This window comes from Vanellus vanellus (assembly GCF_965231255.1).
Source record: "Vanellus vanellus genome assembly, chromosome: 7".
NCBI classification, from domain to species: Eukaryota; Metazoa; Chordata; class Aves; order Charadriiformes; family Charadriidae; genus Vanellus; species Vanellus vanellus.
In genome coordinates this window covers 38,640,533-38,660,866 of record NC_138912.1, presented here as the reverse complement: position 1 = coordinate 38,660,866, position 20,334 = coordinate 38,640,533, and positions in this window count along the sequence as shown.

Sequence of the window (20,334 nt, the reverse complement as noted above, 5' to 3'; positions counted from 1 at the left end):
GTGGTACTTAACCACTTTGTGGTGGCAAGGCTTTTAGGGGTGGCTGAACCCCATTCCCCTTCTCTGTTTAAATATAGGGTAATAATATCCTAGCAATAAGCCACTAAAGCGCTTTAAATGTTCTCATAGGTTAATTTGTAAGTGTTCTCAACCACCTTCTACCATTTAAACAATGAAAACAAGAGCCAAGCTCTAACTTTAGGCCTTTTTTGTTCCTTTTATTTTCACATTAATATTCAAAAAACAGGTCAAGTTTAGTAGGTACAATGAAGATTATACTAGACCACACTTCATAGCACTGCCTAAAAACACTATTACTATCATTAAAATATAAGAGCAGCAGACTTCATTTTTATTCTATTTTAATACATCATGCAAGATAAAGAAGCATTACCACATTAGACACCTTTATCTTACACAGATTGATACTGTTCTGTGATACGATTTTGCAGTTTCATATACTCATACAATATATTGAAATGCCTGAAGCAAGAGGCAGAACTGCTCCTACCTCCTCACCACAATAATACTAATTGGAGAGACACTGAATCAGAGTCATTTTATCAACTGTTCTCCATGTTAATTTGAGGCGCAGAGGTTAAGTAGCTTATTGAACTGAAATTCTAGTGATGATTTAGTTTACTTGTCCATTAATGAGACTTTAAGCATTTATTTCATACTTTTTTTCCCCACAATTAAATAAAAGGCTTTGGTGACAGAAAGGATTAAATAAACACCAAGTGTTTCCTTATGAAGAACTGCTGTAGTACTGTGCATGCCATACTGTATATTGCTCACCTGTAAATTTGCTGTTACGGATCTACACCATTAGGTTGCACATTAGAGATGAACAATAGTAGCAGTAAGAAGCTTTACAGTAAGTAGTTCCTATGCTTGTTCAGCAGTTTCTTTATAAATTGTGTATCTGTACTATTCTATCTGAAGACCACAGCAAGCACCTAAAAAAGCCAGGCATATCTATTATGCCACTCATCTGATTTAAATAGCTTTTTGCTTCTCGGGTTCTCAGCAAGCAAACTGCACTTCTATAATGCGTAGAATTGAGATGCAGCATACAAAACCCAAAGCAAACCGCTTGCTGTGCGAAGTTTTACTGGTCCTAAAAAACCCCCAACAGGAACCTTACATTTCTATGAGCAAACCTGCAAGTACATAGTGACCATTTCACTGGAGGTTATAGTTGTAATGCAGCTCACCTGACGTGATATGTGGTTTTAGCAAGGGAGTTTTAATCTAATATTTATCGATAAGTCGATTAAAATGTTAGTTCAAAGATAAAAGCTAAATGCCACAGCTTTGCATAACACATTTAGTCTTAAGGGCTGTATTCAATCTCCTGTTGGCTTTGGACCACACTTGGTAAAGTGACAGTTTTCAAAGAAGTTTGTTCCAGCCATTAAAACATCATTATAACAGCAGTTTACACCATTAATTCTTCTCTTAAATGTAAAATTAATTTTATTACATGCCCACTGAAACAAGTATCCCTGACACTGCTATTTGAGCTGGTAATGATTCATTATCATGCTCATTTCAGAAATTATTTTCCAGTCATTTCTTCTGTTTTTTCGTATCTATGTGAAAAACAACAAAAACTTTGTACTGTCCAGAGGTGGTAGAAATAATCATCACTGAGGCACTAATTAATTCACTCAAAATAGTCAGGAGCTCTCCTTCCCTGAAGGTGAGAGAAGCTGGGTTGCACACAATAGCAAATGACAAACATTTATAAAGAATTTCATCAATAACTGTGCAGCAAAACACCATCCTAAGTCCACATTTAGGCACAGTAAGGTATTTGACTTGATCTGATCCACTGATACAGATGAGCAAAACATTTTGATCAAATCCTTACTGCATGAATCAGGTCAGCTGAAGTTATTCACAGAACAACTGTATCCTTTTGTACTTAACTGAATTATTTGAGAAGAGATCACCTTGTGGGTTTTAAAACTTGAGAATTAAAAATAAAGTGCTCTTTCATTTCTAAAAATATTCAATATCTATGTTTGCCTAAACAAAACACTTTATTTCAAATAGCATCTCACCTCAAAATTTAAAATCCTAGCACTTTTGAAGTAGAACTATTCTTTATTCCTTTTCACTTAATTCTTGCCCCGGCCTATGATTTGTTTCCTCCTGTTTTGCCAAACTCCTACTGCTTTATTCACAGCATCCTACTGACATAACCCTTGCAACCTTCCTGTAGGGATTTCCCTCTTTGCCCTACAGCCACTTCCACCCTTCCCCACATCCCCAGTGGAGTTACCAACCCCCAACAACAGTCTTCACAGAGGGCCTGATCTTTTCCCAGATCACTTCAACAAAATTTCCACTTCATCCTTCTGTAAGACATTTGATATTCTGTCTACCCTCTCACCTTCCTGATTATATTTATAGAATCATAGAATTGTCTAGGTTAGAAGAGACCCTTGGGATCATCGAGTCCAACCATCTACCCTACTCTACAAAGTTCTCCCCTACACCATATTCCCCAACACCACATCTAAAAGTCTCTTAAACACATCCAGGGATGGTGACTCAACCACCTCCCTGGGCAGTCTATTCCAATGCCCGACCACTCTTTCTGTGAAAAAGTCTTTCCTAATGTTCAGTCTAAGTCTACCCTGTTGGAGCTTGAAGCCATTCCCTCTTGTTCTGTCACTAATTACCTGTGAGAAGAGACCAGCACCAACCTCTCTACAGTGTCCTTTCAAATAGTTGTAGAGAGTCATGAGGTCTCCCTTCAGCCTCCCCCTCCTCAAACTAAACAGTCCCAGCTCCTTCAACCACCCTTCATATGATTTGTTTGCTAGGCCCTTCACCAGCTTCGTTGCCCTCCTCTGCACTCACTCCAGCACCTCGATCTCTCTCTTGTATTGAGGTGCCCAAAACTGGACACAATACTCGAGGTGTGGCCTCACCAGTGCTGAGTACAGTATTCACCACCCATGTCAGCAGTCCCCTGACCTTCTCCTTAGCATTTCTTAGTTTTCCTCAACTACCGATAGACTTTTTTTATTTGCCACAAGAGAGGCATCACAGGCAGCTAGGGCATGAAACGGTACTGAAGGAAAGTCTGAAGTTTCAAACAGGAAGCTAGATTATTCATTATGCATTAAATTAGAAATTTCATATCTTCTCTGAAGACATTGCATCAAAGCCTCCAACAAGAATGGTTTCTTATTAGCCTCTAAGTAAAAATTTTATCCTGTATTATCACAGCAAGTGGCTGAAACCAAAGGAATTTAATAAGCACCTCCGAACTGTGGGTCAGGTTCCTCACCGAGTCTTTAATTGGAATATAGTAGATCCTGCAGATGAACAAGCTCTATACCAAGGACACGTGCCTTTTGCCATTTCTGCTTTATCGGGGGTCAAACACGTCAAACTATTTTCACTAAGTCTCAAATTCATTTGTTCCTGAATATCTGGAAGGCTTTTTCAGAAAACCACCACCTCATCTCCACACCAATTGATTTAAACCATCTCTCCACCTTTTTTAGGCAAGTCTAGTGCATCTTACACAAGTGAAAGCAAATGCACAGCAATGCAGTAAAAACTTATTTTTGGAATTTCTACTGTGAATTCTCACTTATAGCCATCTGTAAATTGTGGCATAATTGGCTTTCTGAAATACAAACCTGAAATCAGCTCATGTTCAAAACCAGCTGGCTGAGGAGGGTTCAGTGACACAGTAGGCAGTGTCCAACTTTCTTCCATCAGTCTCTTCCTCTTCATCAGGGAAAGGGCTTCTCCGTCTGCTGCAACCCAGGAAAAGGCTCCAGGGATGTCTTTTCCTAACACAGCATGGGGAGGAGACAACTTCTGACATCGCAGAGTTTTTTTTACACGCCTGAGTCATCCCTTGGGGCATAACACCATTTTTTAATAAATTCAGATACAGTCAAAAAAAGCATTTCTGTTATCCCACATGAAAAAAACAAAACACTGCTTATTAAAACATGAAAGTCTTAGGGGGAAAAATATGCAACGCAGTCACAACAACCCAACTCTGGCGGTCAGCCACCCAAACCAAAATTCTGTTAAAGCAAAAAAAAAAAATCTCAAAGGAAAACAGGCAAATATTGCAGTTTTCTCTTTTCCAAAGAGAAATTCACAGGTAAAACAAGCAATCCTAATTTCAGAACTACATTCTCCTTCAGGGGAATTTTACGGAACACAAGTAGGCACAGCAGAAACAGAGGAGCTCAGAGGATGCATTGGACATAGGACTGCTCATGCTTGGGGCTTGTGGCACCCCCCTTGGAGAGGAAAACAGGGACAGGAGGAACAAAGCCACCCACGGCAGCCTGCATCAGCAGTAGTCATGCCCACGGGTCCCTCTTTGGCCTCTCACATCCCACATGTTACCTGAACACCACGAAGGCAAGCACCAGGTGGGTTTCTCCCAGACTGTGTAGAAGATAGCTTAAACAATGACAGCATATACACCACATTTTGAAGACTAAACTTAAAGCACCCTTTATCTGAAATATATCCCTAAGGAGACCATATGGCATCCTCTTCGCTAGAGTTCCCTCAAGTACTTCTCTGGAAAAAGCGCCTGTAGCTCAGGATTGAAAATAAAATATTGACAGTGTCTTTTCTGCATAGAATTAATAGCCAAGGGAAAAAAAAAATATATATCAAAATTTCACTTTCTGCATTTTTTAAGACTAGGTTTGGACAACAGCAAATCATCTCCTTTTATCAAGCCTGCACATTATGAAGGAATACACATGCTGCTGTCCTCATTTCACCCCTGCACAGCAAACTCAGAATTGCATGATGTTTGACTGTTGCAGGCAGCTTTGGATATGCTGCAGTGGAAGAGCCTGAAGGCCTACCCCTCACTCCACAGCCACCTATTTTCCTCCGTTACCAAAACTCTGCTTCACACAAAAGTGAATTGGGAATGCCCTTTTTCTATCTGGTACATCACAACGGTAATCTGTATATAACACCTTTCTGTTATCTTTTAAGCCACGTCCATCTTTAATTTGCCCTTTCAAGAACATTCATAGTAAATTTGCTAATATAACATATTCTCTCTAGGTTGCCTTGCCAAGGGGGCGCTGGATTCAGGACTTATTTCTGCTGACCCCATTCCTGTATTATCTGGGCTTCACACACCTGACAATTTTTCACCTCATTTGGAGTACACGCAGATATTCATCATTCCAGGATCTGGCTTGCTGAATTAATTCCAACGCACGTAGCCCAAGTTTTACTTACTCAAGTCTGACAGCATGCGATGTTTGTTATTTTCTCTTTGCTCATGTGGCTGATTTGCCTTTCATACAGTGTCATACAGTAAGTTTTTAAATCCTCATTTTTAAGGCCACAATAGGTAAACATTAAGTATCATAGAAGTTAGCATGAAGCCCACGAGAGCACAGGGGTTCAAACTGGCCTGGCTGTATGCGGCTTGAGTCAAGCTCTTCTTTCAGTACTTGGCAACCCTTTCTATTTTTATCTGGCAGCAGCTCCAACGCTTCACTTTTTGGACCTGGATTAGCTATTCATTAACATGGCTAGGTCCAAGTCATTCAGCACAAAGAAATTCTTTTTATTTCATGTGTCAAACTCAGAAGAAATCACTTCCCGCATTGCAAAGGTTCCTTTAGAACAGCAGTGTTGAATAACCGTTAAATCACAGCTAATAGAGGCTTTACAGGAAACATTTCTGTACATGAATACAACACTGAAGGGTAATGGACCTCCACTGAGCTAGCAAATTCTGCACAGGTAAGAGAAATGTTTTACCAGGATAGACAAGAGCTGCCAGAACATCATTTTAAAAGGGAAAGCAACAGAAATAACCTCAATAATACAGCACAGAGACTCTAGCATTGCAGGGATCCTTGATGTGACAGAGAATGAAAAGGCAGGTGGGCTTCACAGTGCTGCACCATTGCAACACAACACCATGTCACTCCAACACACAGGGGACATTCAGTCCCTCATGTAGTCTTGCTAAAGAGTGACATTGCCAGATGCCAACCTGACCCCATTGATTGCTACCTCCTCACGAAAGACTGTAAAAACCACACAGGTAAGTGCTCTTCAAAACCACCGGACAGATCACCGATATAAAAAGGTTAAAGTTAAGGAAACCAATATTTTTTCCCCCCACATACTTTTAGCAAAGCTGAATTCTGCTACAAGAAGAGACAACTATTCCTAGTCAATAAACAGGCAGAAGAAGAAACTCCCAGTCTTGTTAGTGTCTGATGTTAATTATAGACACAGTTTTAATAATATGGTGTTTAACAGCATGAAACAAGAGTCAATGCAAAAGGGCTTTCAGTAGTGGCAACTCCAGAAAAATACTACTTCTACAAATTCATCCTGATAAAATTCGGTATGATTTTAAACTGCTGTTTCTGATTTTTACTGTTCTGATTTTTAATACGTTTGGTAAAAAAAAAAAAAAAATCACAATCTAACCATTTTCTGTTTAAGTTATTAAGAGAAAAACCACAAAATTACAGGGACACAGGAATGCAATTTGCACTTCACGACCCACTATTCTAGACTGACCGGTGATAAAATTTTTCCATCCAAAGCCATTAGTGGCAACCTTGTTTCCTCCACTATGCTCCCCCAGAAAAATGAGTTTTCACTTCTGAGGGTCATAATTCAGCATTTCCTCAAGAAAACAAAACTTAAGACCCTAAGTTTTCCCTCCTGTACCTGCCTTACCTTATTAACTCACTTTTGTTATCTTTCAGCGAGGAGATGACTTAATTTCCTCTGAGTACTCTTACTATCACTGGATATTTTATTCAATTCCTACAGATCATACTCCTTTTAAATATTTTTTTTTTTTATTTGCAGTGTTTTAGTACATTTGCGGCTTTGCTACATTTTCTCCTCTATTATGCATTTGTCTTTTCATCAACACCTGTCTCACTCCAAAACAGATCTAAAGCCAGAGGGAAAGAAGTATTTTGCAGAGGGACCAGAGCAACTGAGGCTGCCTTGGAGAAAATTAAATCAGTGTCTCTGAAGTGATCAGAAATACCACGCTAGTTACAGTTGCCCAGTGCAAAGCAATTGGCTTTTCCCTGCTGAGCAGCTGCTATTGCATTTGCTTTACTGCAGCATTTTGTGTCTAGTACCTCCATGTGAGGAATTGCGCAATAACATGTTACTGGCAGCGTAAGGAAGGAACACGTGCTAAGAGAGAGCTACAGACCACTGGTTTTGGTTTTAGCAGTACCACACAGAGCATTAGCTACATCAAGCCCATGCAATACGATTAGATGAGTCCAGAAACTGGAACTTGGCAGAAAGCCGCTGAAAGTCCCCACAAAAAACCCCAAGATGTTCCCTAGAAGAGCAAGTATCAGTGAACCCTAAAAGCAGTAGAGATTGACCCCCAGGTGTCAAAAACATGAGCTATTTTCTCCTTTTAAAGTTGATCTTTCCCAAATTTCTCAGGAATATTGGGTCACAGCATGCTATTACTGTACAGAAACCTCAGCATGGAAACACAATCCCCCTTCCAAATAAGCCATAATCTTGATTGACTTAATACCATAAAGCAAATACTAGAAAAGTTGGCAGCAGAAAGATTAACATGTAGTGAGATCCAGTGGTTACCCATGCTACCTGCTCATGGTATTGGATAGTTCCACAATATCATTTGGAAAGTGTTAACACTAAAAGTGTTGCCTTAAAATTAACCAAAGAAATGCCCTTAGGAAATGAGAAGTCTTAGACATTAGATAACAACTTAAAGCTAGAAAATGGCAGGGTCATTCTGAGTTCTCAAGGATAGAAGTATCATGGCTGCTATATTCCATTGCAAGCAGAGGCCCTGGGGAAAGAAAAAAAGACAAACTTAAGATGAAAAAAAAGAAGGCAGGAAAAGTGAAATAATTTCCCATGCAAACGTTTTTTTTCCTTTAGCAGTAAGTGATGATGTTTTGCAGATATCTTTCTTTTACGAAGCAGGCAACAGACCACTCAATAATCTTTAAGACATTAAGAGACAGCAGCAGCTGTCTTTTTTTTTTTTGAAGCAAGGCAAAAAATGCAGTTGAGATGGAATGAATCTGCTGTTATGACAGGCCACGCCTGCTTCTTGAAAGAAAGACACAGCAAATAAAAAAAAAAAATAAAAAAGCAAAAGAATAAGGAAACTGAGTTTCTGCTTGAGGCAAGCTGCTTTCTCACGTGGCCTCTTTTCCAGAGCATAGCAAGTACAGTGCCAGGGCTTACACCCTCTCTAAAACCTGGAGAACTTGTACCAAACAATAGCATTTGAGGCACTGCTTTTAGCTGCTTTGTGGTCACAAGCCCATCACAGCATTAAAAGAAGCCATCTGAAGGTTTTTGCAAGAATTCAAAGGAGACAGGCCAAGGGGAAAAAGACAGAAGGTGAAGAAGGGTGAGGAAGTAGGGAGGAGTCAGAGGATGATGGGCAGCAGGTCTCAAGCAAGTTCCCTGCTGCTGATTAACCTTACCCAAAAACAACCTTTCCAAACACATGGGGGGAGAAAATGGAGCAGATTGCAGAAGGTTTAGAGAAAGAGGAACGTTATTAAGAAACAGCTAATGCATCTATAGAGGACAACAGGAACACAAGTGACCCATTGCTTGCCAGCCTGATGACAGGTAAAATGAGAGTGATGTCACCTGTGCCAGAGAGCAGGAGGGAGTTTTGGGTGGTCAGCCTTAGCTGTATTAAATTTAATCTGACAGAAAAATATCCAAGAAGTGTCAGAGGCAGAAATGGATGAACTGGTGGAGGAAGATAGGCAAGAAATGGAGAGGTATGCAAATAACCCTTTGGAGGTCAGTTGCAGCTGCACTGTATCTGTTCCACTATCCTTACCCTCCAGAATCTTTTCCCAACACTTACCCTTAGCAGCTCTGTCTGTAGCTCAAACCTATCACTTTCTTCCCTCTTTTAAAGCCAGTTCTCATGCCTCATCCCCATCCTCCTGCCTTCTCACATGCTGCAGGTGAGCTGGCCAGCTCTGCTGGTGAGCGTAGGGCACCCACACGATTTTGTCATGCCTGCAAGGCACACCACCAAGTAGAAACCCTGCACTCCAACTGCAGCTTTCAGCTTTTATATATAAATAAATAAATGTTTTGTTTCAAACTCCATGAAGAGTTCACAGCTGCTACAAGCAACAGGGCTGATACAGTTCTAGCAACTTAACAGCAACTCTCAGCCTTCAACTCCTCTGTCACGGTACAAATTTGTGTCCTAAACCCAATGTTATATTAAGACAATTTCTCAGCCAGATGTTTATTTTAAACGATGGGATAGCCTGTCTAGTGCTAGGAAATCACAGTTAATCTACAGATTTGCACTGAAACTGTCATCCTACAATAGTGTTTTTTGCATTGCAGTAGCTTCATTAGCACAGCCTCCAAAAAATTGCTCAAATATACTTCACCGTCATTTCAAATTGTAACAGAATTGTAATGATATTGGAATAGGCTGTCCATACATTTACATTGAAATTGGACTAATATAGTAATCACCATTCATCAAGCCATTTACACTGTCTCTACAGACTTACACAGAAGAGTTCGCCATTGAACTCCAGCACCATACAGCTTTATAACACTAGTTTTTGTTCTGGATTCCTTTTTAAACCTGTATTTATTTTCCTCTCCATAATCCAGATGGAAATCTGGATAAGACTGTTCAAGACAGAAGTTATGTTTCCAATTCCAGTGGCAAGGAAATATATATTGTAAAGTAATCATAACAAAGCTGCTACGTTTCTCACCTGCTCATTATAATTTCAGCTTTTATATGTCATTCAACACCACTGAGTTCTTTCTCCACCCTATTATCCTCTGCAAGAAACCTTCAATATTATTTAGGTCAACTTCTATCAAGAAGCTGTAGAGAACGACTAGATCTCTGGAAGTGTTATTATATGGTTAGTTTAGTAACCTGTACTGTTCACTTATCTAAAAATACTACATAATGAATGAAATTCTAAGCCATAGCAGCTGCAAATGCCTGACCACTGCATTGCAAATAACCAACCTGCAGCTTTTCATAATAATAATGTACTAAAAGCAAGTGCATTAGCCTCCAAACTGTCACTAGCAGATGGGAAGAGTCTTAAGGGCAGCAATTTAAGCAAACATGACCAAACAAATCTTTGCTCCAACCTGCCAAAAATTAAATTCTGAAAAAGTTAAGCTCATTTGCTTGAGGAATTTCCAGTTATGCAGCTACAACTGGGGTTTGGTGGGTCCCAGACAAAGCCACAGTGCTTAGATAGCTGTAAGGCAGTGGGTCTGGACATAGCCCCGTTTCAGAGGGGCTGGCAAAAATAACCACCCTGAGACAGCACTGCAGAACGGCAGCAAGGTTTGATCCGTCTCCTAATGGCTTCAGTCAACTGCACTGATCAGACTGTTTAAATGCACCATTAGCCCCAAACCAGAGAATATTATTTGGTTAGCATCACACATTCACATTCAAAAGCATGTAGTTAAAGTTCAAAATATGTAGTTTATGCCAGATACAGGCTGCTAATTCAATTTTCACTTTGGAAACGATATGCAAATTATTCCTTGTGCCCAGTGCAATCCCTGACGGAGACCAAGAGCAAAGAACGGTCCGATTTCCACTACACAGAGGTAGATGGGTGACCAGCCACCTTCCCGCAGTTTGACTTGCGATAGCATTTGCTAACCAACCCCTGCATTTTATCCCACAGACAGCAAACCACAAGTACCTGGGAAGACTAATGCCATCAAATCAGCCTTCCCCACACGATTGTCAAACTATTTGCCATTTTTCAAATGGGATTAATTTGCTACCTACCATCACCTGCTTTTTCAGAGATACAGCATTCTTATTCTTCTGACAGATCATATCTGGAAATACCTTTGCAGCACAAGAAAAAGCTCTGGCATCTTCAGAGACCATAGAAGGTGGCACAGCCATCAAACCGAGGGAGCCAGGGAGCACCTAGAAATCCTCCATTGCCTCTCACAGCTTGCTCTGTATTAACACAGGCGAGGTAACAGCCTCCAATACTTAATTTAGCACTGTTACTAGCTGAGACAGGTATCACCCACCTGTCTGGAAAGAGGGCTGTGACTGCAGGTCCTCAACGGCAGGAGTCAGGACAGTCCCCAAAAGGTGAGAGAAGATTGAGGAAAGTAACTTCAGCAAGTAACTTGGGCTTTATTCCATCCCGATCAGACAAGGAAAGAAAAAGCAACAGGAAGAGATATTTGCTGATTGAGGAAAAGGGAATCTAGGGTTTTCTTGTCTGCAGGTGCTGACAGCTACAAGCACACTCAATAGGACTCTGCAGATCACAATGGTTAAACTGGGGACTATCCAGCTCTATGCAGCTATTGCCTTTTATGCAAAGAAACATGTGACTTTTGCATACTCACACCTAGGCTAACACCTTTATCAATTAGAATAAAAATATTATTTTCCTTAAATTTCCTTTTTAGCCTCCTGGTTACAATTTTACAAAATTTACAAAAACCGTAGTCAAATGAATCGTCTAACAGACAGAAGAGGGAACTGCAAGCCAGCACTCCTAGATTTTCTTCCCAGCCCTGTCACTGCCCCACTACATGACTTCCGGCAGTCAATAAATCTAACTGTGCTTTAATTTAATAATCTATAAAGTGGATGTATTGCTCACTTAGCTTCACTGTCACCCAGTGAAATCAGTTAATATTCAAAAAAAGTATTTTAAGATTCACAGATAATAGGATATACTTCGAGTAGTCTCATTTGAGTATTTAGAGTTCTGCCCATGATTTTTTCCAGAGTAACAAACTCTGTCCTACCTCATCATGACTAAATCCAATAGAGATTAAAAAGCCTTAAACACTGCCAAAGGAATTAGCAAGAGTGGCACAAGCACTCTGTGATGCCCATGTAGATACAGAGCACCATCTAGTGTCACACAGAGCCCCTCTATCCCCCATCCCTGTGCCACTCCTTAGCAATATTTCTGTTCCCCTTTATTTGTATTGTGGCAACAGCCAGGGAGCCAGGTAAGAACCCTCATCATTTTAGATAACTTGGCCAACATGTAACAAGCATCTTCCTTGAACGTATCTCAGTGAATGGAAATATTTTCAAGGGCAAAGTTGTTAGGTTACTCATTTAGTTTGTGTTGCAGGGAACTGTACCAAAATCTGTTTTCCATTGACTCCAGTCAGAAAAGAGTTACACATTTCAAAGGAGTTTTCTGCTTCTTACACACACAAAAACACATCCACCACAAACACAAAAGAAAAGAAACATGAAAAAATGGGGGAAAAAAATAACATTAGACCCCTTCTAATGAAAGGTTCTCCTACAACAACATATAAGGGTAGCATGTCAGAAGTGAGGCTCTAATACACCTCCATGGCAGCTGCTGAAGTCCATGTAATAGAGCCAATACACCACATCCTAAAGTGGCAGCTCTGCCCCAAGAAACCAGTGGCAATTACAGCTTCTTCCCACAGTGGGAAAGGTGAGCATCCAGCCTGCTTGCACCAGGCATAAAGTCTGCAATACTGCTTCTGTGCTGGTACATTTACACCCATCCTCCCTAGAGCAAGGCCAGATGCCCATCTCACCTTGATGCTTGCAAGCTAACAGGAAGGGTATGGTGGGAACAAGAGAGGGCTCCCTCCATCTTCCTCCAAGTCTCCAAAAGAATAAGACTATGCCAGCCACCGCCACCACATCAGGAAGCAGGGGGAAGAAGCTCAAGGAAGTGATTTAACAGGTGTTGCAAATATCACAAAGCTGAGATACTAAAGGACTGAAAAGCTTCAGCTATCAAAAAAGGTTAGCAAACATTTACCAAGACAAGTAGCTCGATTACAACATACATGTACTTTTATAAGATACTGGTTAGTAAATTAACCCTTAATGTAACAGAGAAAGGTTGAAAATCAGCATGTGGAAGTAGAAGCCAAATTCAAAGTGAAGCAACATACTTTAAAACAATTTTAGCAATTAGCCAACAAGAGTGGCTAAGGAACTTGTATATTCTCCACCTCTTTGTGTTTTCAAATCAAATCTCAACCTTTTCAATATGCTTTCATCAAACACCCATCCCTGAGGCTCAGTACAGAGAGTATGTAGGTTAAATGCAATGACTTGTATTCACACACCAGAATGAATAGGGTGAACTAGGAGCTCTCCAGGCTGAAACACTGATCAGTCCCTGAAAATACTGCAAAGAAGTGTCATTTTGCTCATCTCCTGATGTGCTTCATAACTCTGCAGCCCAGAAACTCTCCTGAAGCACACCCTGGCAGCTCAGCTATCTCATTCTTCCTGGGTCTCACCTGTGCCATTTCAGCTCTGGTGGCACTTCTGCTGAGCTAACCGCTAAACATTGAAGAAAACAAGCTGAAACAGGCAAGCTTCATACCCTGAGACAAAAAAAAAAGAAAAAAATCCTATACTGCTCAGCTGAAGCACAGTGCTAAGCTCAGCATGTTGAATTTTACAAGGATTTTCAACTGGCATTTTACATTGTTTCAATATCAAGCCCCTTCTTTCATACATATCACAAAACCATTAGTGTTCAGCAGGAACCTGTATTTCCCAGAAGATCATACTTTCTCTCAATTGTTTTGACAAGCACTCATAAAAGCTACCAAAATCAGAATAGGCATTACCAAGTCTGCCATTGTGACACCTCTGTGCTGCCTTCTTGCACCGAGACAGATGCATGGAGCCCATTTGATGCAAGTCACATCTTTTTGACAACAGCCTCTCCATTTATCACATTTGCAATGTCAAAATGGCTGTCCCTATCACTACTACCCCTTTACAGACTATTTAATTTTTCTGCCTGTCATCATCTTAGTTAAGAAACATGGCTGCATGTTCCTCAGTACACAGAGCTCCCCAATACACTGTGCAGAGCCTACAGGAGACAATCACAGCAAGCCAGAGCTATAGCAACATGTTTAACTTGACCATGCGACAAAATGAAACCACACAGAAAAATGAAGCACTGTTTTTCAGAGATTTGGGTCCATGAGCACTTCTCATCCAGCAGAGCCTTGTATGCATGCAGGAGCATGTATGCACACATCTACATGCAAAATGCATCAGCGTAACCAGGATGGGCTTTTAGGGCTCATCCACCAAGGGACTATCAGGGAAGTAAGAAGTCCGCAAATGGGGGGAGGGGGTTCCACTAAGGAACAGAGAAGCCTTCAGCTGCTGTAACCTACTTAATACCATCACAACAGCCATTTTTCACCCAAAGTTGTTTGGTCAATTCAGCCATAAATTGCAAGTATTGAGGTAAGCAACAGTATGGATGGGACTATTAAATTGTCATATTTATACACGTATCATGATTGTATGCCTATGAAAGGCTGTGTAAGTGGAAACATAGGGAATCAGGGAAGAGAGAGGCTGGGAATCCTCGTGCACATACACACGGAGCAGAGAAAGCCCAGGGTTGAACAACCCTGGCACTTTGCATCTGAGACCCCTTTTCCTGCAGTCACCGCAGGAAGGAGATAGGCATGGGACTCCGTGCTGTCCCCACCTGCAAAGCCACAGTCACACAAACATCCTTTTAAATAACCTTCATGAAAATAGTCACTGAAGATAAAAATGCAGCAAGCTGCAGTGCATAACAGTGCTCCAGCCCCAGATTACACCTTTCAGCACTCCAGCAAGAGAAATAGTTTCTAACAACAGGTCTGCTCTAAGGGCAGGATCCTAAGTTTATGAGATGATCAGGTGTCAGCAGGTTTTACAAGACATTACCCTACAAATGAAAGCTCCCAGTCTTAATACCTCAGCCTCACATAACTATTTAGTCCTCAATGTTAGATTATGGAATCACAGAATTTTCAGAGTTGGAAGGGACCTCTAGAGATCATCTAGTCCAACTCCCCTGCTAAAGCAGGATTGCCCAGAGCCCATTACTCAGGACTGCATCCAGGCGGGTCTTGAAAATCTCCAGAGAAGGGGACTCCACAACCTCCCTGGGCAGCCTGTGCCAGTGCTCTGTCACCCTCACCGTAAAGAAGTTTTTCCGTGTATTTGAATGGAAATTCTTATGTTCTAACTTGTGCCCATTGCCCCTCGTCCTGTCACTGGGAACCATTGAAAAGAGCCTGGCTCCATCCTCCTTCAACCCACCCTTTAGATACTTGTATGCCATAATAACGTCTCCCCTCAGCCTTCTCTTCTCCAGGCTAAAGAGTCTCAGCTCTCTCAGCCTTTCCTCATAAGGGAGATGCTCCAGTCCCTCAATTGTCTTAGTTGCCCTATGTTGGACTCGCTCCAGCAGTTCCCTGTCCCTCCTGAACTGGGGAGCCCAGAGCTGGACACAGTATTCCAGTTGTGGCCTCACCAGTGCAGAGTAGAGGGGGAGAATGACCTCCCTCGACCTACTGGCCACACTCTTCCCTATGCAGCCCAGGATTCCACATCAAGAAGTGAGAGAAAATAGTCAATGATTCCTGTTCCAGCCTCCACACCACATTTGGTTCTTGAAATTTGGTTCTTGAATCCCTTTTCTGGGTTTTTTTTTTTTTTTTTTTGGTTTGGTTGGTTGGTTTTGGTTTTGTTTTTTTTTTTTTTTTTTTTTAACCCATCAAATGAATTATTGAATTTATGAGAGGCAGACTAAGCAAAAGCTAGCAATCAGTGAAATTAAGTGCAACTGGGTATACGCATCACATTGTAGACAAGTCTAGCAAAAGGCAACATTGCTCAAAGATTACAGATATCTGCTGTGATAACATTGCCAAATGACATGCACTTGGACACATCAAGTGCAAAGGTACAGGCTATTTTAAGAAAAAGAGTAAGATTTCTATGACACAGAGCAAAGTGGCACACAAAAAAATGCCATGTTTGTTGGGTAGTTTAGGAAGGCTCATCTGTAGACCCATCTCTGATTTAAAGACCTGATCTCGGAGAAACTTTATGACATTTTATTTTGTTACAATAAGTGTTGCCAAGTATTGCCTGCTGTTTTAATATTTTTACAGTTCCACATTGTTTACACACATACAGCACTGTAGGAATATGAAGTCTGAATCTGGCTAGCTGTATACTGATTGGCATTTATATATTCACTCCTAGTTAGAGGGGCATTTTCATTAGCCTGCTCTGTGTGGTAGGAGGGATGGTTTCATTTTCTTGTTTTAAAGCAGATAACAGGAGCTAGTGAGATTCATAACTCAGCTGTGTATGTTTCAGGTAAGGTATAATAAGAACATAAGTGTGTATGGCACATACATCTGTAGCTTCTGAGCAAACCTGTGGCACAGTAATAGCCCTTCCTGGGTGTATTTGAAATATACAAACATGCCGCGTGCTCCGTTAGCTGCCTGCACCAAACCACTGCACTGGAGAAAAGCACACATGCTTCCCTGGCAAACACCACAGCATACATCAGGAAGGAGGGCATCCCTCAAAGTGCAATTAGAAGCACCAAAGCCACAAGCATGAGACAGGAGGAGTGCCGAATTCCCAATGCAGCAAGCAGAAGTAACCCAGCTCTCTTCTTGCAACAGCTATGCACGCAGTGCAATCCTTATGCCACCTTAAAACAGGAAATTGTCCGAGATGTGGCCCTTGGAGTGAAGCCCAAGGGCCCGCACAACTTTCTGACAGCAGCCCTTGGGTTAGCTCACAGAATAGCCTACTCGGTACTCACCCAGGCAGCTCCCCTACTTGCATGAGCTCTAACAAACTCTTCCAATCTAATTTCAGCTTTGGCCAGTTTTAGGGCAGGTCTGACCCTTCAGGGGGCATGCAGCTGCACAGGATTCTCACTTCCTATTTTCAGAAGGGGAAGCAAGCCAACATAGCTACTCAAAAAGTGAATAATAAAACATGAACTTTAGAAAGAAAGAAGAAAAAGCCCACAGTTACTAGCCTTGCAACCTTAGGAAATCAGATGCTTTTTGTTGCAGCCCAGAACAGATGAGAAGTTCTGAAGGATTTTCAACACTCTGGAAATACAAAGTTTGGGTGTTAGTACAATCGTAATATAACAAGGAAAGTACAGTCCCCAGACAAAGTGCTTGTAACATTTCCAACACAGGCACAGAAGCTATCCAGTATCAGTTTTCTACTTCTACTTAGTATGTGGAGCACTTTGATCTCCTCAACTTTAAAATAGAATACTTAAGCATAGCGGTGCATCTGATATCATCTACCAGCACAATGATAAGAGGGTAAAATCTTGCATTTCAGGACAACATTCTTTTAAAATACACTCTTTGGCACAAAGACCAAGTATCAGCCACAAGCCCAGCAGAATATCTGAAAAAGTGATTGTGCCAAAAATAGCAGAAGTCTGCACATCCAACGGGTCATATCGGGTCCCCTTTGCAGTGTTTACAGTTGATTCACACTAACTGCTTCAAAACACACTTTATCATCACGATTTGTTGCACTGTGACAACATACAGCATTTGGATTCTAGAGTTTCCATGATTTTTTTGAGGGTAGACACATAACAAAGCAGAAATAACCAAAGCTCTATCCTGAAAGTGTGTGTAAGCAGAGTGAGCAAAGTGACATAAAAGCATGCACGAGGACAGTCTAGAGCTCAGGTTATTTGAGGAACAGTGATACTGAGCCCCCTGCTAGGAAGTACTCTTCCGTCATTCCTGGCTCAGAGATTACAGATCTTTCCTGAACCATGGTGTGAAAAGTGTTTTCTTTGAGGTCTCTTCCACAGGCAGATGCCTCATAAGATTCTTGCCAACTTTGGGCTCTAAGCTGCTCCTTCAGTGCAACTGTGGTGGCTTGCCCAGCTGCAAAGCACAGCTGTGACTACAAGCCTCCCCTTCACAGGGAGGTTGCTGTAGCTCCCTTTTGGGGAGATGAAAGCCAGTTCCTCAGAGACAATTTGGCAGAAGCATGTTGGCTACCGACTTGTTCAGCCTTAGTCCTCAACTGAAAAAGCACAGAGCTGGCACACAGCTCTTGTGTGTACTGCGCTATGGCATGGTCCAAGGAGAGGTTAATGAAGGTCATTTATTTTCCCTTGGGATTTCCACAGGGAGGCAAGGCTTAGTTAACAGATGAGCAATTAAGACAGATACCTCTTGAAGCGCTATCAGCATAAATACCAGCATCTCCAAGTAACTAACCTGGACTTGCACCTTTCAAAGTGGTTTGGGTTTTTTTTCCCCCTTTACCAACATAAAAGTAAAGCATAAAATGCTCTCTCCACTGAGTCTTTATAGCAGGATAATCAATGCCTGCTCATTATTACAGTGCAGGGGATAAAAAGAGAAATAAACACATTGTTTTGTCTACAAAATCCTACCATTAACATTTAATTGATTTCTTAAAAAAATTTCAGTGGTCAGTCTGTACAGATAGTCATTTACAGTAGTGCACATCAAGCACCGCACTACCTTGGCATGGCCTAGCTTCCTAGTAACAAAATGACTTAAAATACTCACAGAAGAAGTAGTCTTCAACGGTTGTGGCATTTTTTTGAGCATCTTGATTTTTTTGTGGTTCTTTGTGAGGCAAAGAACAATTCAAGCCAGCTTTTGCTGACAGAAGTTATTCTGAGGTTGCCTACATCTGCACAGAACCACGAATCTTTTTATTAGTACATAAATGATGCTTTGTGGTATGAAGTAGATCAACTGCTGCAGGCGGTGACAGCTTCTTCATATACTCCCAGCCCCAACACATTGGAGGAAGACTCCCCAACTTCCACCCAAACCTCAATGAGACTTTGGGACACGTGTAAATAATGAAAAACTAATGCAAATAGTAGTGTTCAGATATAGCCATAGTATAGGGAATAAAATCCACTCAAGCTCGATAAGAGGAGACACAGACATGTTGCTTATGGAACTGCATATACATGTCTTGCTATCAAAAGTCAAACTTCCAGACCAATGTTATTCCTAATGCCATTGACATTCTCAGAGTCTTTTTTTTTCCTGTAATAGTTCTTATACCTCCCTACCAGGTTGTTAGAGAAGCGGTACCCAATATTACCTTATTCAAGATATCACAGCAGTATTTTTCCTCACAAAGTTAACTAGCTTCTTGTATCTATCCAAATATTGGACTGATTCCTACCTTTAAATACTTATAGTTACTCTTCTTTCAGCAAGAAGTCTGTGAGAGCAACAATTACAGTTTCTCCAACATCCATTACTAACACATGAGATGCACTAAGATACAGACAGCAGTAGCACACATACCCAGAAGAATTACTACAGAAGCAGCTATAATAGGTACCCAAATTTTAAGGAACAATATAAGATTGTCTGCAAAGGCACTGACTTGTAGTTCTTTTTCCTCCCAACAAGCAATCTTCCTTTAAACACCTAAAGCAACAGCAGCCATAATAGCAGCCACTTCACATCCATTACTGCCTGCTTTAAGAACCAAATGACACCAAAGATAAGACCCACACCGCAACAATCCCAGGAGGCTAAACCTTCAAACCCAGCAGATCCCCAGAGGCAGGAAAAGGCTGAGAACACCAGGTCGAAGACACCAGTTTTTCCTCAGCATAAGGGGAAAACTAGAATTGTTATTCACAGGATCACAGGTGAGTCAGGCAGTCCAATGCCCCCCAAAGTAATTTGATTCCTGGGCATGCTCATGCAAAGTACAGAAGCCGAGAATAAATTCATCTGGCCTGTGGTATCCAGAGAAGGAAAACCTTGCTCTATAACATCCCCTCCTTTACAGATAAAGGCATAGGGGGAGCCTGCCAACCTAGTCATCCTTTTTACCTCGTAAGGTCATCCTTTTTACCTCGTAAGGTCATCCTTTTTACCTCGTAAGGGTAGCGGATGACGCAGCCCTGAGATGCTATTCCTCTGAAACACGTATTCACCATCCCTATATCATTACAGCAGCATTTTTCACCATTACTTTCACTGGGTCAGTTAATATCAGTCAGATATTCCAATAGTTTATAGATCCAGCAGCTGCAACACTAAAAATCACTAGGATTTACCCATGGGGTTTAGGGATTTTCAGCACCTAAACAGCTCCTGTGGCAATACAAATCCTGGTGAAACACAAAAGCATCTGAAGTATACATGCAGCTTTATAGGAAACAGTCTCAGTGAGCTACAGTTACTTATTTGACAAGCTTGAAGTCACCACAAAAAAAAAAAAAAAAAAAATCCCTCTGACTTATCGCTATTGCCTTCACTAGTGGGCACAGACCTGTGTCAAAGGGAAGATTCTATTGTGCTCATAATTTTGGAAGAAGATAGAGATTCATTCAGGGAATCGTACGAACTGAATAACTAGCCTGAGTGTTGGGACTCAGATGTGATATAACATCTTCCATCAAGACACAATGC